This window comes from Neomonachus schauinslandi, chromosome 2 (genome assembly GCF_002201575.2).
Source record: "Neomonachus schauinslandi chromosome 2, ASM220157v2, whole genome shotgun sequence".
NCBI classification, from domain to species: Eukaryota; Metazoa; Chordata; class Mammalia; order Carnivora; family Phocidae; genus Neomonachus; species Neomonachus schauinslandi.
In genome coordinates, this window is record NC_058404.1 from 132,432,192 (window position 1) to 132,452,936 (window position 20,745).

Here is a 20,745-nt window from a genome sequence, read left to right on the forward strand (position 1 = left end):
CACTGGTGTTAAGCACTTGTTTCAGAGATATTGTACAGAGCTTCTGACAAGCTCACAGTGTAGGCCCTTAGGTGTTTGGAAACCTTCTGACAGCTATTCTCCACTTGAAAAACACCTTTAGCTTGCTATTTGGCCTGGCAAAAACTGCACATCCAACCTTTGAATGTAAGTGAAGATGTGACCCAAACTGCTCATTATGAACTGGGTGATGTATAATTGCTTGCACCATAAATTGTAGACATGTGCACACTATTCCAGTATAAATGAAAATGGTATATATGAGACAGGGTCTAGGAGAGTCAGAAGGCAAAATAAATCACATGAACAAGTGGCTGAGTCCATGCGTAGACTCCCATTGCAGCTGCCCTTACTGCTTTCCTGCGTTTTCTGCAGACTATGCCTACAGTCTCATGGGGGAGTTCTCCATGACCAGATGACAGAAGAGGAAAAGGAATGGGCCTGGTTTATGAACAGAGAGCATGTGGGCATTACATAGAAATGGATAGCTATAATGGATTACAGCCTCACTTAGGGGTAGCACTGAAAGACGATGAGAGAAAATTTTCTCAGTGGGCAGAACTTTGGGCAGTCATCTGGCTATCCATTTAAGGTAGAAGGAGAGATAGTCTGAAGAATTAATTTACATAAACTGCATAGGCCAGCAGTTAAGGCTTTGGAATGGAAAAATAGGAAGAGTGATGGCAAGGTCTGGGGGAGAGGTATGTGGATGGGCCAACCAGGATGGACACAGGGTAGAAAGATACGTGTGTTCCATGTAGATGCCCATTAGAGGGTATCCCAATGGTGAAGAAATGCTTTCAATAATTAAATGGATAAGATTATTCCTCCTAAGGATGTCTGTCAGCCTCTTCTCCTTGCCATTCATATAATTGGTCAATGGAGGTATATAAAGCGGGCATGGTGGCTATGCATGGACTCACCAACATGGCACACTCTCATCAAGGCTAATTCATCTACACTATGACTGTGGATGCTGTACTCTGCTATCACTCTGCCTATAGCAGAGACCATTGCTGAGCTCTTGATATGACACCATTCATGATATTCAGGTCAGTCTCCTGGAACTGTTGAATGGCATCTGAAGGCTTACTTTTGGCACCATCAGGAGATAAAACCTATGAGGACAGAGTGTTACCTACAGGATGTAGTGCCAATATAAGCCATCTTCCCTAGTACTGGAAACCACTTATGCAGGAGCCAAGGGCTGGAATTGAGAATGGACTTCCCAACTATTATACCAAATATGTATTTGGGGGACTTTTTTTTTTTATCCATGCAAACTTGGTCTCAGTGAATTTATAGTACCGGAGTGTGGAATCCATCCACTAGGGAATTCAATAAGAGTTCCATTGCATTAGAAACAGAAACTGCCCACTGGCAGTTTTAGGGTAATGGAGCAATAGACAGAGAAGAGGTTATTGTACTGGTTGTGATGATGATCTTGATTACTCACGGGAAATTGAGTTACTGCTGTACAGAACACAAGTGGGGCTCTTAGCTACTTAGGACTCTATTATTCCAATGGAAAACCCTGGCTACACAATAAAGGTGGGGCCATCAAAGGACTCAGCTCCTACAAGACTACAGATTTGACTCAGGCAACCAGGTTGAGAAGCTATCCAACTAATGTGCTTTGGGAGAACAAGGAAAATATGGAATAAGAATTGGAAGGAAGTCACTGTGGTGACAACTTAGGCCTACTAACCCCCTACAGAAGCAGAGATTGTAGCTACTTTGTCTTATGACAATTGCTTCTCTTCCCCATGTCTCCTCCCGCTTCTTTTATGAAGAATATTGCTGGTGGTTAACAGTTTAGGTTGCAAGTGGTGATATGACCAAACTGACTGTGATGATATGGTCGCTGATTGGGAACAGAAATTTTTCACCTAGGCAAAGAATGAGAGTGGATGCTGAGAGGCAAAAGAGTGAAGTGTGCTGGATCCTTTCTGCTGCTCCTCTGGCTCCTTTCTCCACTCTTCCTATTATTCTCTGTGCAGATCTTCATCAGTGGACTTCTTTGCCTCCCGGTTGGATTCAGCCAATGGGGGTGCAGAGGAGAGTGACATTGTGCCTCCTCTCCTTCACAGGGCTGCAGGTTGTCTGTATCAGTTTCCTGAATTTCAGTTGGCATTCTCCACATAAATACTTTCTCTGAGTTTGGATAGTTACTCCCTTCAGGTTTAGATTGTAATGCGTTCCCTCTTTTAGTAGCCCATGGGTACTAAACTATTTCTGGTTTGTTTCCGAAAATCTGTGGCTCACTCGTTAAAGCATCTGCCTTTGGCTCAGGTCATGATCCCAGGGTTCTGGGATCAAGTCCCACATCAGGCTCCTTGCTCAGCAGGGAGCCTCTTTTTTCTCCCCCCGCTGTCCCCCCCCCCCCCGCCCCCGCTTGTGCTCTCTCTCTCTCTCTCTGTGTCAAATAAGTCAATAAAATATTTAAAAAAAATAAAATCTATTTAGGGCAAACAGTTGGGTTTTTTTTTAAAGACTTTATTTATTTATTGAGAGAGAGCACAAGCTGGGGGGAGGGGCAGAGAGTGAGGGAGAAGCAGGCTCCCCACTGAGCAAGGAGCCTGATGCGGGGCTCAATCCCAGAACCCTGGAATCCTGACCTGAGCCAAAGGCAGACGCTTAACTGACTGAGCCACCCAGGCACCCTGGCAAATAGTTTCTTTAAAAAATTCTCCTCAAATTTCCTGTCTGAGTGTGGATACATTTCATTTAATTTTACCACTATTCTGTGATATAAATTGGGTAGATCCTGTTGCTTCTATGTTTGGAATGTTCCAGTGACTTTTCATTATACTTTGAATAAAACCCAAAAAGCATGGTTCACAAAGCCATACTTGATCTGGTTTCTGCCTCCTTCTCCAAGCTGATCTCTTATCTCTACCCACAATCCCCACCCATTGCACTTTAAGACCCCTCACTGCTCTTTCTCCTGAGATCTCATCGCACAGATCTGCCTGCCTATAATTCAAATTTCAGTTTAAATGTCACCTCTTCAGAGAGTCTCTCCCTTGTCTTTCCCATTCAATAAAAGTAGTCATCCAAATACTATCACATCATCCTATATTAACTCTTCTCATAGAACTTATCACTTACTGATATTTCCTTGTTTATTTTTGTACCTAAAATCTTTCTCTCCCTACCTCCCTCTGACCTTCCTTCCCTCCTTCCTAGAATGTAAATTTTCTGATATTTCTTGATACTGAATAAAAAGCAGGATTAACTCCATTGTATCAATAAATTCCTCAAGGTCTCACAGTAATTAAGGGCAGAATCAGCATCTGTGACTTCTGATATCCATATACCGGGGTCCATTCTCCATCTGGTTTACTGAATTTTTTTCTTTAAATTTTATTTATTTATTTGACAAAGAGAGACACAGCAAGAGAAGGAACACAAGCAGAGGTAGAGGGAGAGGGAGAAGCAGACTTCCCGCTGAGCAAGGAGCCCAATGCGGGGCTCGATCCCAACACCCCAGGGTCATGACCTGAGCCGAAGGCAGACGCTTAATGACTGAGCCACCCAGGCGGCCCTGGTTTACTGAATATTAATGGAGCACCTGACTGGCTCAGTCAGTAGAGCATGTGACTCAATCTCAGGGTTGTGAGTTTGAGCTCCTCATTAGGTATAGAGATTACTTAAAAATAAAATCTAAAAAACAAACAAACAAATAAAATGTCGTGGGAGATAGAATGGCATGAGGGAGGGCATAGTGAGTACAGCTTGAATTTTTGTCAGACTCAAAACTCCTGGAAAAATAATGCTGGGCCTCCTAACTTCTTAACCCATTTCCAGTTTGGAAATGAATTATTTCCTGATATTACATTACCATTCCCCCCCCCCCCCCCCAATCCCCCTAACAAATCAATAAAATGTTGGAAGTGTTTCATGATTTAATGGCCAAAATAACTTTGTTAAATGCTGAGTTAAGCATGTCTCTTTACTGTAGGAATTCCCAGAGCGCTTAAAATGTACATTGTGAGTTTCCAGGAGGCAGATGTACTATGCAAAGCTACCTAAACTGATTAGGATGGAAAATACTTTTTTGAGAATTCTATTAACATCTCATAGAACACGTATTTCCTGGAACACAGTGGGTAAATATTTAATTAAATCTTTAGTAATAGGCATCATGTTAACAGAACAATTTTATTACAATGATAAATTTATTAATGGATTATTTTGTGTGTGGGAAAGGAAGAGTAAGTCTGTTTGTATTGGCATCTTCTCAATTTGTTCTTATGTATGGCTTATTCAGTTTTGTGCAAGTCTTATTCTTTTTTTCAAGTATGAGGCTGCCAATTTTTTATTTCTCTGGTCAAACCACATATTATTTCTGACAGTCTGACTATTCTGGTGGAAGTGTTGAAACAATTTAAGCCTATTACAGTGTCTTCTGTCTAGGTCCAGACAATTTTTAAAGGAGTCTGATAGTCGTAACTTCCCCTACGGTGCACTGCTGTAGTGTGTAGCCCATTCTGCTATAATAAAGAGTAATATAAAAAATTGAGTAATACAGATGTTTCAATGAGAAAAAGGAACTTAGCACTAGGATATAGAAGAGTAGCAATAACAAAGTTATTTTTCCCACAGGAATTTTAATAATAAAATGTTTTCCAAACAATAACATGATTTCATTGCATGCTAAAATAAGTTAGCCTATCAAAACTGACAGAAAGAGACTTAGCAACATCTTCCTTGCCTTTTCATTAATATAGTTAGCAGCTGCTCAGTTTCCTCTGTTATCTCTAGCTTTGCCTTGCTCTTGTGCTTGTAACATGGTTTATAATCACCACCAACTCTAAACAAAAGAATAAAAAAAATACGTGGATAAAGAACAGGTGAGGAACTGAGTAGCATGACACGTGCATGGTTCTTTGTATTTGAACCCCACTGCCATCCAGAGGTCCCTGTTGCCTTCAATACTTAAGAAAGACTGCCCTGAGAACACTTACTGTGATGAGCCCTGAGTAATGTATAGAATTGGATCATTATATTGTATGCCTGAAACTAACATAATACTCTATGCTAATTATACTTCAATTAAAGAAAAATTTTAAAAAAACCTGCTCTGAGGATGTCCAAAACACTCCCCAGGATTTCTGTGAGTTCTCAGGGCCTCTCTTGTTTCCTCATGCTCTGTACCACAACAAGGCAGATGTGAAGTTTCATCCTTCTGTCAATTAATACTACCTTCCTCCATATACACCCACATCATTCATGAGGATAGCAGATTTTACTACCAAAATGCAGGAGAGAGGAATCAAATAATCTTTGAAGAACCCTGCAACTTAAACGGCATATTAGGTATTTCTATCTATATATCTATATCTATATCTGTATCTATATCTATCTATTTCATCTAAGAAATGTCTACTTCTGGAAATGGCAGAATAATTCATTTGGACCAATCCATCCACTGAGAACAACTAGGTTGTCTGAACAAAATCTTAAAAAAAAAAAAAAAAAGCAGCTTTCAGGCATCAGAAAGCTAAAATAGCGATGAAGAATTAAAATACTGTTTAGAGATTCTTCTTCTAGGGAGATTTGCTGATTCCTTAACAGGCAATTGAGAAGCAAAGATTCTGAGCAGCACTTTTGGCACTATTACAAAACTAAGGGGTACAAAATTAAATCTAGCTCCAGCTAAATGAGAGGAGGGGAAATTACTAAAACTCATACTTTTTTGATGAGATTCAATTAGAATCTACTCAACTGTTTTGAGTTCATTAAGAAATTAACTTTGAAATTACTTATGGGCAGAGAAGGAATCACAATTGAAATTAGAGACTATTTTGACTGAATGACAATAAAAAAACTATGCATGAAAACTTGTGAGATGCCTAAACTAAGACCTATAGCTATAAAACAACCGGAAGAAACCATAGAGGAAAAGCCTTATAACATTGGTCTTGGCAATGATTTCTTGGCTATGATGCCAAAAGCCCAGGTGACAAAAGCAAAAGCAGATAATGAGACTACATCAAACTGAAAAGCTACTGCACAGCAAAAGAAATAATCAGCAGGGGCGCCTGGGTGGCTCAGTCGTTAAGCGTCTGCCTTTGGCTCAGGTCGTGATCCCAGGGTCCTGGGATCGAGCCCCGCATAGGGCTCTGCTCAGTGGGGAGTCTGCTTCTCCCTCTCCCACGCCCCCTGCTTGTGTTCCCTCTCTCGCTGTGTCTCTCTCTGTCAAATTAATAAAAATAAAATCTTTAAAAAAAAAAAAAAGAAATAATCAGCAGATTGAAAGAGAAGCTGTGGCATGGGAGGAAGTATTTGCAAACCATATATCTGATGAGGAGTTAATATTGAGAATATGCAAAGAACTCATAAACTCAACAACAAAAAATCAAATAACCGGATTAAAAAATGCATATAAGACTTGAATGGACATTTCCCCAAAGAAGATATACAAATGGGCATATGGGCATATGAAAAGATGCTCTATGTCACTAATCACTAGGGAAGTGCAAGCCAATCCCACAATGAGACATCATCTTACACGCGTTAGGATGGCCACTATTACACACACACACACAGACACACACACACACCAAAAAATAAGTGCTGGTAAGGATGAGGAAAGATTGGAACCCAGGTGCACTGATTATGGTACTGTAAAATGGTACAGCTGCTATGGAAAACAATATGGAGGTTGCTGAAAAAATAAAATAGAATTACCATATGATCCAGCAATCTTACTTCTAGGTGTACATATAAAAGAATTAAAAAACAAGATCTTGAGATAATTTCACACCCGTGTTCATTGCAGCATTATTCGCAATAGCCAAGAGGTAGAAGCAATTTAAATGGCCATTAATGGATGAATGGATAAAGAAGATGTGGTACATACATACACTGAAATATTATGCAGCCTAAAAAAGGAAGTCCTGTCACATGTTACAACGTGGACGGACCTTGAGGACATGATGCTAAGTAAAATAAACCAGTCACAAAAAGTCAAATACTGTATGATTCTACTTTAGGGGTATCTAAGGTAGTCAAACTCATAGAAACAGAAAGTAGAAAGTGGTTATCATTTTGCAATATATACATATATCAAATCATTATATTGTACACCTTAAATTTATACAGTGTTATAGTCAATTATATCTCAACAGAACTGGGGAAAAAAGAAAACTTACTCTTAAAAAAAAGAATATGCTTACCAGAGGCAAGAGGGGAAAAAGGTGAGTTGTTGTTTAATAGGTATAGATTTTCAGTTTTGCAAGATGAAAAAGTTCTAGAAATCTGTTGCACAACAATATGCGTATAGCTAACACTACTGTGCTGTACACTTAAACATGGTTAGCATGGTAAATTCAATGTTATGTGCTTTTTACCAAAATTGAAAAAAAATCCTGTGGGATGCAGCTAAAGCTATGGTTTAAATAAAAATTTACAGCATGAATGCATACATTAAAAAAGAATAAAGACTGAAATTTAATAACCTAAGCATCCATCTCAAGAAATTAGAAAAGGGACAGTAAGAACAAAACAAAAACAGTAACAAACATAAAACCCTAAGTAAAATAAAAGAAAGTAAGATAAGAGCATGAATTAATGAAATTATTTAGAAAACCATAAAGAAGTGTCACAAAGGCCAACATTTTGGAAAAGACTAATAAAATTAATAAACCTCTAGAAAGACTGGTTAAAAAAAGATAATATAAATGACCAATATAGGAATAAAAAAGAATAAAATAATAGGAATAAAATATGAATAAAAAGAATAAAAATGTGAATACACAAACTTTCAAAAATACATGTATAAAAACAAATACAACAAGAGATAGAAAATATGCATAGTTTTATAACTATCAAAGTTATTAATGTAACTATTAAAATTATGTACTGAATCCATAAATAGAAATTGTTGGGAGACAATTCTCCAGGGAATTTGTATACCATGGTTATATTTTTCAAGGATGTTTGTACAACAACTTTGGAATCTAGGGATAGTCTTTCTCTCTTGGTCAGAAGGCAGGTTTATTTCCTCACCAGAAAAATAAAGATAATACCTCCCTGCAGAGCAACGTTTGGTCAGGTTTGCTGGCAGCCCCTTTAAGAGATTGGGAGTTTCCTAAGCTCAGCTGTGACAGGAAGCATTGTGTGCATGGTGGCAACTTCATAAGTTATTTCAAAGAGTCTGTAACAAACATCAAACTATCTTTAAAGGAAATACCCGTTAAACATAACCATAATAACATGTTCTTACCTAGAAAATGAACAATTTTTCCTTGTATTACCAAATATCCCACCAGTATTCAAATTTCTCAAATGTTTAACTATTTTCTTTGTTTATTATTAACATACAGTGTTATATTAGTTTTAGATGTACAATATAGTGATCCAGTAATTCCATACATCACCTGGTGCTCATTACAAGTGTACTCCTTAATCCCCATCACCTATTTAATCCATGCCCCCATCCTCCTCCCTTCTGGTAACCATCAGTTTGTTCTCTATAATTAAGAGTCTTGATTTCTCTCTCTCTCTTTTCCCCGCTTTGTTTATTTTGTTTCTTAAATTCCACATAAGTGAAATCAAATGGTATTTGTCTTTCTCTGATTTATTTCACTTGACATTATACTCTAGCTCCATCCATGTCATTGAAAATGGCAAGATTTCATTCTTTTTTATGGGTGAAAAATATTCTATTGTATATTTCTTCTTCTTCTTCTTCTTTGCTTAACATTTTAGGTTTTTTTTAAATTAAAAAAAAATTTTTTTATTTTTCATTATGTTCAGTTAGCCAACATATAGTACATCGTCAGTTTTTGTTGTAGTGTTCAATGATTCATTAGTTGTGTATAACACCCAGTGCTCATCCCAACACATGCCCTCCTTAATACCACATCCCCCCACCATGTTCTGTAACCCTCAGTTTGTTTCCAGGAGTCCAGAGTCTCTCATGCTTTGTCTCCCTCTCTCATTTCTTCCCATTCAGTTTTCCCTCCCTTCCCCTATGATCCTCTGTACTGTTTCTTATATTCCACATATGAGTGAAACCGTATGATAATTGTCTTTCTCTGCTTGACTTATTTCACTTAGCATAATCCCCTCCAGTTCCATCCATGTCGATGCAAATGGTGGGTATTCATCCCTTCTGATGGCTGAGTAATATTCCATTGTATATATATATATATACCACATCTTTTTTTTTTTTTTTGATGTAGTGTTCCATGATTCATTGTTTGCATATAACACCCAGTGCTCCATTCAGTACGTGCCCTCTTTAATACCCATCACCAGGCTAACCCATCCCCCCACCCCTGTCCCCTCTAGAACCCTCAGTTTGTTTCTCAGAGTCCACGGTCTCTCAGGGTTCACCTCCCCCTCCGATTTCCGCCCCCCTTCATTTTTCCCTTCCTACTATCTTCTTTTTTTTTTTTTTTAACATATAATGTATTATTTGTTTCAGAGGTACAGGACTGTGATTCAACAGTCTTACACAATTCACAATGCTCACCATAGTACATACCCTCCCCAATGTCTATCACCCAGCCACCCCCCACCCCCCCCACCCCCCACCACTCCAGCAACCCTAAGTTTGTTTCCTGAGATTAAGAATTTCTTATATCAGTGAGATCATATGATACATGTCTTTCTCTGATTGACTTATTTCGCTCAGCATAATACCTCTGGTTCCATCCACGTCATTGCAAATGGCAAGATTTCATTTTTTTTTGATGGCTACATAATGTTCCATTGTATATATATACACCACTTCTTCTTTATCCATTCATCTGTTGATGGATATCTTGGCTCTTTCCATAGTTTGGATGTTGTGGACATTGCTGCTATAAACATCGGGGTGCATGTACCCCTTCGGATCACTACATTTGTATCTTTGGGGTAAATACCCATTAGTGCAATTGCTGGATCGTAGGGTAGCTCTATTTTCAACTTTTTGAGGAACCTCCATACTGTTTTCCAGAGTGGCTGCACCAGCTTGCATTCCCACCAACAGTGTAGGAGGGTTCCCCTTTCTCTACATTCTCGCCAACATCTGTCGTTTCCTGACTTGTTAATTTTAGCCATTCTGACTGGTGTGAGGTGGTATCTCATTGAGGTTTTGATTTGGATTTCCCTGATGCCGAGCAATGTTGAGCACTTTTTCATGTGTCAGTTGGCCATTTGGATGTCTTCTTTGGAAAAATGTCTGTTCATGTCTTCTGCCCATTTCTTGATTGGATCATTTGTTCTTTGGGTGTTGAGTTTGATAAGTTCTTTATAGATTTTGGACACTAGTCCTTTATCTGATATGTCACTTGCAAATATCTTCTCCCATTCTGTCGGTTGTCTTTTGGTTTGTTGGTTTGTTGACTGTTTCCTTTGCTGTGCAAAAGCTTTTTATCTTGATGAAATCCCAATAGTTCATTTTTGCACTTGCTTCCCTTCCCTTTGGCGATGTTTCTAGGAAGCAGTTGCTGTGGCTGAGGTCAAAGAGGTTGATGCCTGTGTTCTCCTCTAGGATTTTGATGGACTCCTGTCTCACATTTCAGTCTTTCATCCATTTTCAGTCTATTTTTGTGTGTGGTGTAAGGAAATGCTCCAGTTTCATTCTTCTGCATGTGGCTGTCCAATTTTCCCAACACCATTTGTTGAAGACACTGTCTTTTTTCCATGGGACATTCTTTCCTGCTTCATCAAAGATTAGTTGACCACAGAATTGAGGGTCCATTTCTGGGCTCTCTATTCTGTTCCATTGATCTATGTGTCTGTTTTTGTGCCAGTACCATACTGTCTTGATGATTACAGCTTTGTAATAGAGCTTGAATCTGGAATTGTGATGCCACCAGCTTTGCTTTTCTTGTTCAACATTCCTCTGGCTATGCGGGGTCTTTTCTGGTTCCATACAAATTTTAGGATTATTTGTTCCATTTCTTTGAAAAAAGTTGATGGTATTTTGATAGGGATTGCATTGAATGTGTAGATTGCTCTAGGTAGCATTGACATCTTCACAATATTTGTTCTTCCAATCCATGAGCATGGAAAGTTTTTCCATTTCTTTGTGTCTTCCTCAATTTCTTCATTGAGTATTTTATAGTTTTCTGAGTACAGATTCTTTGCCTCTTTGGTTAGATTGATTCCTAGGTATCTTATGGTTTTGGGTGCAATTGTAAATGGGATCGACTCCTTAATTTCTCTTTCTCCTGTCTTGTTGTTGGTGTGTAGGAATGCCACTGACTTCTGTGCATTGATTTTATATCCTGCCACTTTGCTGAATTCCTGTATGAGTTCTAGCAGTTTTGGGGTGGAGTCTTTGGGGTTTTCCACAAAAAGTATCATATCATCTGCAAACAGTGAGAGTTTGACTTCTTCTTTGCCGATTTGGATGCCTTTTATTTCTTTTTGTTGTCTGATTGCTGTGGCTAGGACTTCTAGTACTGTGTTGAATAACAGTGGTGATAGTGGACATCCTTGCCGTGTTCCTGACCTTAGGGGGAAAGCTCTCAGTTTTTTCCCATTGAGAATGATATTCGCTGTGGGTTTTTCATAGATGGCTTTTATGATATTGAGGTATGTACCCTCTATCCCTACAGTGAAGAGTTTTAATCAAGAAAGGATGCTGTACTTTGTCAAACGCTTTTTTTGCATCTATTGAGAGGATTCTATGGTTCTTGTTCTTTCTTTTATTAATGTATTGTATCACATTGATTGCTCTGCAGATGTTGAAGCAGTCTTGCAGCCCAGGAATAAATCCCACTTGGCCGTGGTGAATAATCCTTTTAATGTACTGTTGGATCCTGTTGGCTAGTATTTTGGTGAGAATTTTTGCATCCATGTTTATCAGGGATATTGGTCTGTAATTCTCCTTTTTGATGCAGTCTTTGTCTGATTTTGGGATCAAGGTAATGCTGGCCTTATAGAAAGACTTTGGAAGTTTTCCTTCCATTTCTATTTTTTGGAACAGTTTCAGAAGAATAGGCATTAATTCTTCTTTAAATGTTTGGTAGAATTCCCCTGGGAAGCCATCTGGCCCTGGGCTCTTGTTTGTTCAGAGATTTTTGATGACTGCTTTAATTTCCTTAGTGCTTATGGGTCTGTTCAGGTTTTCTACTTCTTCCTGGTTCAGTTTTGGTAGTTTATACATCTCTAGGAATGCATCCATTTCTTCCAGATTATCTAATTTGCTGGCATAGAGTTGCTCATAATATATTCTTATAATTGTTTGTATTTCTTTGGTGTTGGTTGTGATCTCTCCTCTTTCATTCATGATTTTATTTATTTGGGTCGTTTCTCTTTTCTTTTATGTAAGTCTGGCCAGGGGTTTATCAATCTTATTAATTCTTTCAAAGAACCAGCTCCGTTGATCTGTTCTACTGTTCTTTTGGTTTCTATTTCATTGATTTCTGTTCTGATTTTTATTATTTCTCTTCTCCTGCTGGGTTTAGGCTTTATTTGCTGTTCTTCCTCCAGCTCCTTTAGGTGTAGGCTTAGGTTGTGTATTTGAGACCTTTCTTGTTTCTTGAGAAAGGCTTGTATTGCTATATACTTTCCTCTTAGACCACCTTTGCTGCATCCCAAAGATATTGAACAGTTGTGTTTTCATTTTCATTTGTTTCCATGAATTTTTTTAAATTCTTCTTTAATTTCCTGGTTGACCCATTCATTCTTTAGTACGATGCCCTTTAGCCTCCATGTATTTGAGTTCTTTCTGACTTTCCTCTTGTGATTGCATTCTAGTTTCAAAGCATTGTGGTCTGAAAATAGGCAGGGAATGAACCCAATCTTTTGGTACCAGTTGAGACCTGATTTGTGACCTGGGATGTGATCTATTCTGGAGAATGTTCCATGGGCACTAGAAAAGAATGTGTATTCTGTTGCTTTGGGATGGAATGTTCTGAATATATCTGTGAAGTCCATCTGGTCCAGTGTGTCATTTAAAGTCTTTATTTCCTTGTTGATCTTTTTGCTTAGATCATCTGTCCATTTCAGTGAGGACGGTGTTAAAATCCCCTACTATTATTGTATTGTTGTCGATGTGTTTCTTTGCTTCTGTTATTAATTGGCTTATATAATTGGCTGCTCCCATGTTAGGGGCATAGATATTTACAATTGTTAGATCTTCTTGTTGTATAGACCCTTTAAGTATGATATAGTGTCCTTCCTCATCTCTTATTATAGTCTTTGGTTTAAAATCTAATTTGTCTGATATAAGGATAGCCACCCCAGCTTTCTTTTGATGTCCATTAGCATGGTAAATGGTTTTCCACTCCCTCACTTTCAATCTGAGGTGTCTTTGCATCTAAAATGAGTCTCTTGCAGACAGCATATCGATGGGTCTTATTTTTTTTATCCAATCTGATACCCTATGTCTTTTGATTGGGGCATTTAGCCCATTTACATTCAGGGTAACTACTGAAAGATATGAATTTAGTGCCATTGTATTGCCTGTACGGTGACTGTTACTGTATATTGTCTCTGTTCCTTTCTGGTCTATGTTACTTTTAGGCTCTCTTTTTGCTTAGAGGACCCCTTTCAATATTTGTTGTAGGGTTGGTTTTGTGTTTGCAAATTCCTTTAGTTTTTGTTTGTCCAGGAAGCTTTTTATCTCTCCTTCTATTTTCAATGACAGCCTAGCTGGATATAGTATTCTTGGCTGCATATTTTTCTCATTTACTGCTCTGAATATATCATGCCAGTCCTTTCTGGCCTGCCAGGTCTCTGTGGATAGGGCTGTTGCCAATCTAATGTTTCTACCATTGTAGGTTACAGATCTCTTGTCCCAAGCTGCTTTCAGGATTTTCTCTTTGTCTCTGAGACTTGTAAGTTTTACTATTAGATGTCAGGGTCTTGACCTATTTTTATTGATTTTGAGAGGGGTTCTCTGTGCCTCCTGGATTTTGATGCCTGTTTCCTTCCCCAAATTAGGGAAGTTCTCTGCTATAATTTGCTCCAATATGCCTTCTGCCCCTCTCTCTCTTCTTCTTCTGGGTCCAAATTAGCCTTTTTGATCTCAACTTGGTTAGATTTTAGTTCTTTCATTTCTCCAGAAAGGGTTTCTCTGGTATCTTCCATGATTTTTTCAAGCCTAGCTAGTACCTTTATAATCATCATTCTAAACTCTAGTTCCGACATCTTACTAATGTCCGTATTGATTAGGTCCCTGGCAGTCAGTACTGCCTCTTGTTCTTTTTTTTGAGGTGAGTTTTTCCATCTTGTCATTTTGTCCAGAGGACAATAGATGAATGAGAGAACAAAATGCTAACAGGGTAACAATGACCCCAGAAAAATATACACTAAACAAATCAGAAGAGACCTGAAACTGGGGGAAAAGAAAGGGAAAGAAAGAAAAAAGAGGATATGATCAAATATGATCAGTCTGGTGAATAGATCAGTGCCACACACTAGATTTTGGGCATATTTTGGTCTGTTAGAAGAAACTGCCTCCCAAAATTTTAAAGAAAGAAAAACTTACATATGTACAAAAATAAGGGTAAATATGATGAAGGGATGGAATATGACTATAAAGATGAAAATTAAGAAGATTTTATAAAAGGAATTGATAAGATAAGAAGTTGGCTGAAAAAAGAAAGAAGAGAAATTTAAAAAAAAAAAAAGGGAGAGAATGTGATTAGACAGGAGACTAGAACAAAGCCATACACTAGAGATTTAGGGTATAGTTTGGTCTGTTAGAAGAAACTGTATCCCAAAATTTTAAAGAGAGAACAACTTATCTCTGTTCCTTTCTGGTCTTACCAAAAATAAGGTTAACTACAATGAAGGGATAGAATATGACTCTAAAAATGAAAAAAAAAAAGATTTAAAAAAAGGGATTGATAAGATGTTGGTTGAAAAAGGGAAAAAGAAAAAATTTTAAAAAATGAAAAAGAAAAAAAGAAAATTAAAAAAATTAACTTTGAAGGACTAAAAGAATCAGAGGGAAAAAAGCCATGAATTCTATGTGCTATATTCCCCTAGTGCTGGAGTTCTGCCATTCTCATTGATTGGTAAACTTGGTCTTGGCTGGCTGTTCTTGCTGATCTTCTGGGGGCGGGGTCTGTTGCCGCGGTTCCCAAATGTCTTTGCCGGAGGCGGAATTGCCCTGCCCTTGCCAGGTATGGGCTAAGTAATCTGCTGGGGTTTGCTCTCGGGACCTTTTGTTCCCTGCAAGCTTTCAGTACAGCTTTGGAGGCCAAGAGTGAAAATGACGGCCTCCCAGTCTCTGCCCCAGAGGAGCTGAGAATTCGTGGCCCCACTCCTCAGTACACCCCCAGAGAAAAGCAGTCAGTCACTCCCATCTCCCCGGTCTCCAACGCACTCCCGTGCTCACCCGGCCTGTGACCAAGCATTTCTATCTCTGACACCCGACCCCGTGTGGCGTCTCCAAACCCAGCAGATCACTGCAGTGCACTCCTGCGCTGCTCCTCCTGGGGGAGGAAGGTGAGTCTCCCCGGATCTGCCGCTTGTTGGGTCCCTGCTGGAAGAGCAGTGGCCTGACTGTGCCACGGATCACAGTTTATGGCAACCCCAAGCTGAGAGCCCGCACCTCGGCTCCCTCTCTGCAGCTGACTTCCCCGCTCTGATACCTGGGAGCTCTGCTGCACTCAGGCACCCGTGGTCTTTCTGTGGCCCCAAGGGTCCTGAGACCACACTGTCCCAGAGAGGGTTCTACCACCCGCTTAGCCACTGGAGCGATGTCCCTCAGCAAAGCGGACTTCTAAAATTTCCGATTTTGTGCTCCGCTGCTCTATCACTTGCCAGTAGGGCTGATGGAGGCCCCCTCCCCCGCCGTCTATCTTCCCAAATATCACCTTGGATTCACTTCTCCACACGTCCTCCCTTCCAGAAAGTTGTCACTTTTCTGTTCAGAGAGTTGCTGCTATTCTTTTCTTTGATCTGTTGAGTTCATAGGTGTTCAGAATAGTTTGATAGCTATCCAGCTGAATTCCTGGGACCAGACGAAGTTTAGGTCTCCTACTCCTCCACCATCTTGCTCCTCCTCCCCTACCACGTCTTTATCCTTTTGTCTGTTGAAGGGCATCTTGATTCCTTCCACAGTTTGGCCATTGATAGCACATCTTCTTATCCATATATCAATCGATGGAACTAGGGCTACTTCCAACTCTTGGCTATTGTAAATAATTCTGCTATAAACAGAGGTGCATGTATCCCTTTGAATTACTGTTTTTGTATTCTTTGGGTAAATACCCAGTAGTGCAATTGCTGGATCATAGGGTAGTTCTATTTTTAACTTTTTTGAGGGACCTCCATACTTTTTCTAGACTGGCTGCACTAGTTTTCATTTCCATCAACAGTGCAAGAGGGTTCTTTTTTCTCTATATCCTTGCCAACACCTGCTGTTTCTTGTGTTGTTGATTTGAGCCGTTCTGACAGGTATGAGGTGATATCTCATTAATGTTTTGATTTGCATTTCCCTGATGGTAAGTGATGATGAACATCTTTTCATGTGTCTGTTGGCCATCTGTATATCTTCTCTGGAGAAACGTCTGTTCATGTCTTCTGCCCATTTTTAAATTGGATTATTTGTTTTTTGGATGTTAAGTTGTGTAAGTTTATTAAGTTTATTATATATGTTGGATACTAATCCTTTATTGGATATGTCATTTGCAAATATCTTCTCCCATTCTGAAGGTCGGCTTTTAGGTTTTGTTGATTATTTCCTTCACTGTGCAGCTTTTTATTTTGATGTAGTCCCAATAGTTTATTTTTACCTTTGTTTCCCTTGCCTCAGGAAAGGTATCTGGAAAAAAGTTGCTTTGGCTGATATCAAGGAAGTTACTCCCTGTGTTCTCTTCTAGGATTTTTATAGTTTTAGGTCTTACATTTAGGTCTTTTATCCATTTCGAATTTATTTTTGTGGATGGTGTAAGAAAGTAGTCCAGTTTCATTCTTTTGCATGTTGTTGTCCAGTTTTCCCAGCACCATTTGTGAAGAGACTTTTTCTCATTGGCTATTCTTTCCTGCTTTGTTGAAGATTAGGTGACCATATAGTTGTGGGTTTATTTCTGGGTTTTCTATTCTGTTCCATTGCACTATATGTCTATTTTTGTGCCAGTACCATACTGTTCTGATTACTACAGCTTTGTAATAAAATTTGAAGTCCAGAATTGTGATGCCTCCAGCTTTGCTTTTCTTTCTCAAGATTGCTTGGGTTATTTGGGGTCTTTTGTGGTTCTACACAAATTTTAGGATTGTTCTAGTTTTGTGAAAAATGCTATCGGTAGCTCACCTAGAAGCAGCTTCTCAGCTCCTTCTGGAATGTCTGTCAGGTTCAGCCTACTCGCCTCCACTCCAGCCTCCACTCCGGCCTCCACCATGTCCATCAGGGTGACCCAGAAGTCCTACAATATGTCCACCGCTGGCCCCTGGGCCTTCAGCAGCCGCTCCTACACGAGTGGGCCTGGCTCCTGCATCAGTTCCTCCGCCTTCTCCTGGGTGGGTGGCAGCAGCAGCAGCAGCAGCTTCTGGGATGGCCTGAGCAGCAGCATGAGTGTGGTCGGGGGGCTACAGCAGCAGGGCCAGGAGCATGGAGGGCATCACAGCTGTCTCAGGGAACCAGAGCCTGCTGAGCCCCCTTAAGCTGGAGGTGGACCCCAACATCCAAGCTGTGCACACCCAAGAGAAGGAGCAGATCAAGACCCTCAACAACAAATTTGCCTCCTTCATCAACAAGGTGAGGCACCTGGAGCAGCAGAACAAAATTCTGGAGACCAAGTGGAGCCTCCTATAGCAGCAGAAAACCACTCGGAGCAACACAGACAACATGTTCTAGAGCTACATCAGCAACCTCCAGAGGCAGCTGGACACCCTGGGCCAGGAGAAGCTGAAGCTGGAGGTGGAGCTTGGCAACATGCAGGGGCTGGTGGAGGACTTCAAGAATAAATATGAGGAGGAGACCAAAGAGCGTGAGACATGGAGAATGAATTTGTCCTCATCAAGAAGGATGTGGATGAAGCTTACATGAACAAGGTAGAGCTGGAGTCCCGCCTGGAAGGGCTGACCAACGAGATCAGCTTCTTTTTTTTTTTTTTAAAGATTTTATTTATTTATTTGAGAGAGAGAGAATGAGAGAGAGCACATGAGAGGGGGGAGGGTCAGAGGGAGAAGCAGACTCCCTGCCGAGCAGGGAGCCCGATGCGGGACTCGATCCAGGGACTCCAGGATCATGACCTGAGCCGAAGGCAGTCGCTTAACCAACTGAGCCACCCAGGCGCCCACGAGATCAGCTTCTTAAGGCAGCTCTATGAAGAGGAGATCCGTGAGCTGCTGTCCCAGATCTCAGACATGTCCGTGGTGCTGTCCATGGACAACAGCCGCTCCCTGGACCTGGACTGCATCATCGAGGAAGTCAAGGCCCAGTACGAGGACATCACCAACAGCAGCCGGGCTAAGGCCGAGACCATGTACCAGATCAAGTACGAGGCGCTGCAGACTCTGGCTGGGAAGCATGGGGATGACCTCCGTCACACGAAGACGGAGATTTTTGAGATGAACCAGAGCACCAGCCGACTCCAGGCTGAGATTGAGGCCCTCAAAAACCAGAGGCCTGCCCTGGAGGTGGCGATTGCTGATGCTGAGCAGCATGGGGACCTGGCCATTAAGGACGCCAATACCAAGGTGGCCGAGCTGGAAGCCGCCCTGCAGCGAGCCCAGCAGGACATGGCCCGGCAGCTGCGCGAGTACTGGGAGCTCATGAACGTCAAGCTGGCCCTGGACATCGAGATTGCCACCTACCGCAAGCTGCTGAAGGGCAAGGAGAGCCAGCTGGAGTCTGGGATGCAAAACATGAGTATCCATACCAAGACCACCGGTGGCTACTCAGGTGGCCTGAGCTCGGCCTATGGGGGCCTCACAAGCCCCAGCCTCAACTATGAGCCTCCAGCGGACGTGTCTGAGACACTGAAACAAACCCAGAACTACTTATATCCAGTCCTAATTTTTAAGTCATTTTGGTCTTCTACACTTCACTTGAGGCTGAAAGCACTAATAACCCTAGCATTTCCTACAGAGCACTCATATACCCACTGTATTAGTTTCCTAGCGTTGCTGTAACAAAATACCACACACTGGGTGCCTTAAACGACAGAAACTGATCAAGGCTTTAACTCTCAATTTACAGGAAATATAGAATTGGAGGACTAATAAAAGACACCACAGGGATTCAATTAGCAAAATCCAGCATTAGCCTGATACCTTACATAGAATAAATGTGGACACTTTCCTTTTTCTATTTTTTGGAATAGTTTGAGAAGGAGAGTTGTTAACTCTTCCTTAAATGTTTGGTAGAATTCACCTATGAAGCCATCTTGTCCTGGACTTTTGTTTGTTGGGAGTTTTTAGATTACTAATTTAATTTTGTTACTAGTAATTGGTCTGTCCAAATTTTCTGTTTCTTCCTGATACAGTTTCAGAAGATTGTATGTTTCTAGGAATTTGTCCTTTTTTCCAGCTTGTCCAGTTTATTGGCATATAATTTTTCTTATAATTCTCTTATAATTCTTTGTATTGCTATGCTGTTGGTTGTTACTTCTCTTTCATTTTTGATTTTATTTGTGTCTTCTCTCTTTTTCCTTGATGAGTCTGCCTAAAGGTTTATCAATTTTGTTTATCTTCTGAAAGAACCATCTCTCACTTCCATTGATCTTTTCTAATTTTTTTAGTCTCCATTTCATTTGTTTTAAGTATCTTTTGATATATAGGTCTCTCCCCATGCACCCCCTAGAACCCTAACCCTGCAACTTATTTGTTGCAAAAAACTGGTCCAGTAGGTTGTTAACAACGTGGATTTTGCTAATTGAATCCCTGTGGTGTCTTTCTGTTGTTTAAGGCACTGGATATAAGTAGTTCTGGGTTTGTTTCAGTATCTTGATGATGTCAACAAGGACCCAGCCTCTTTTCCTGCTTTCTTTAACTGTCTGCAGTGTGATAGCAATGAATCTCTTCATGGTTATAAAATGGCAGCAGTTGTTCCAGGTGTTAGATCCTTAAGTGACAAAGTGCAAAGGTAGGAAAGGATGGCAAGGTGTTCTACTTAGGGCTATCCTAGCAAAGTCTCCCTTTGTTTCATTGGTCAGAACTAGGTCACATGGCCATTCTCAGCTGCAAGGAAGGCTGGGAGAATGAGTACAGTTTGTTCTCTCCAACACCCATTTCCAGGAAATGAAATAGTACCTACACATTGGTAAGTAGTTAAGAGGATGGATTCTGGAGTCAGACTGCATGGGTACAAATCTCATTCTACTCAACCAAATATCTGAACTTGACCAAATTATTTAACATCCTGTGCCTCAGTTCCTTCATTAGTAAAATGGATGTAATAGTAATATAGAGCATAAGGTTATTGAGAAGAAGATATCTGTATCTACATCTATCACCACACCAGTGTTAGGCATATATTGTTATTACTATTACTGTAATTATTATAATTATCAAGAGCTGGATTCTTACATTCTTAGTCTCTCTTGTCCTAGGATATGTGTGTCCTTTAGCTCTGTCAGTCGGACCCACTCTTGCCAGGCTTTTATTTAGAAGCCCGTGAGGCAAGAAAAAGGACTCTATTCTGAGAAGGCACTGGCAACTTTATCCCATCTGTAGAAGCACCAAAAGCAGTGGTTCTAGAAAGAATTCCCAGTGCTTGGGATTAGAACTCTTGAGTCCAGGTTTCTCGAGTGGGCTGAGTCTTAATATGATTTGGGGTTGTGTTTCTGACTACAAGTCTCCAAATCTGGTTCTCAAGTC

General features: G+C 40.3%; 1 pseudogene; it reads left to right on the top strand.

Annotated features, from left to right (window-relative positions):
* The first annotated feature begins 17,322 nt into the window (after positions 1-17,322).
* LOC110591398 lies at positions 17,323-20,651 on the top strand (annotated as a pseudogene).
* Positions 20,652-20,745: the final 94 nt, after the last annotated feature.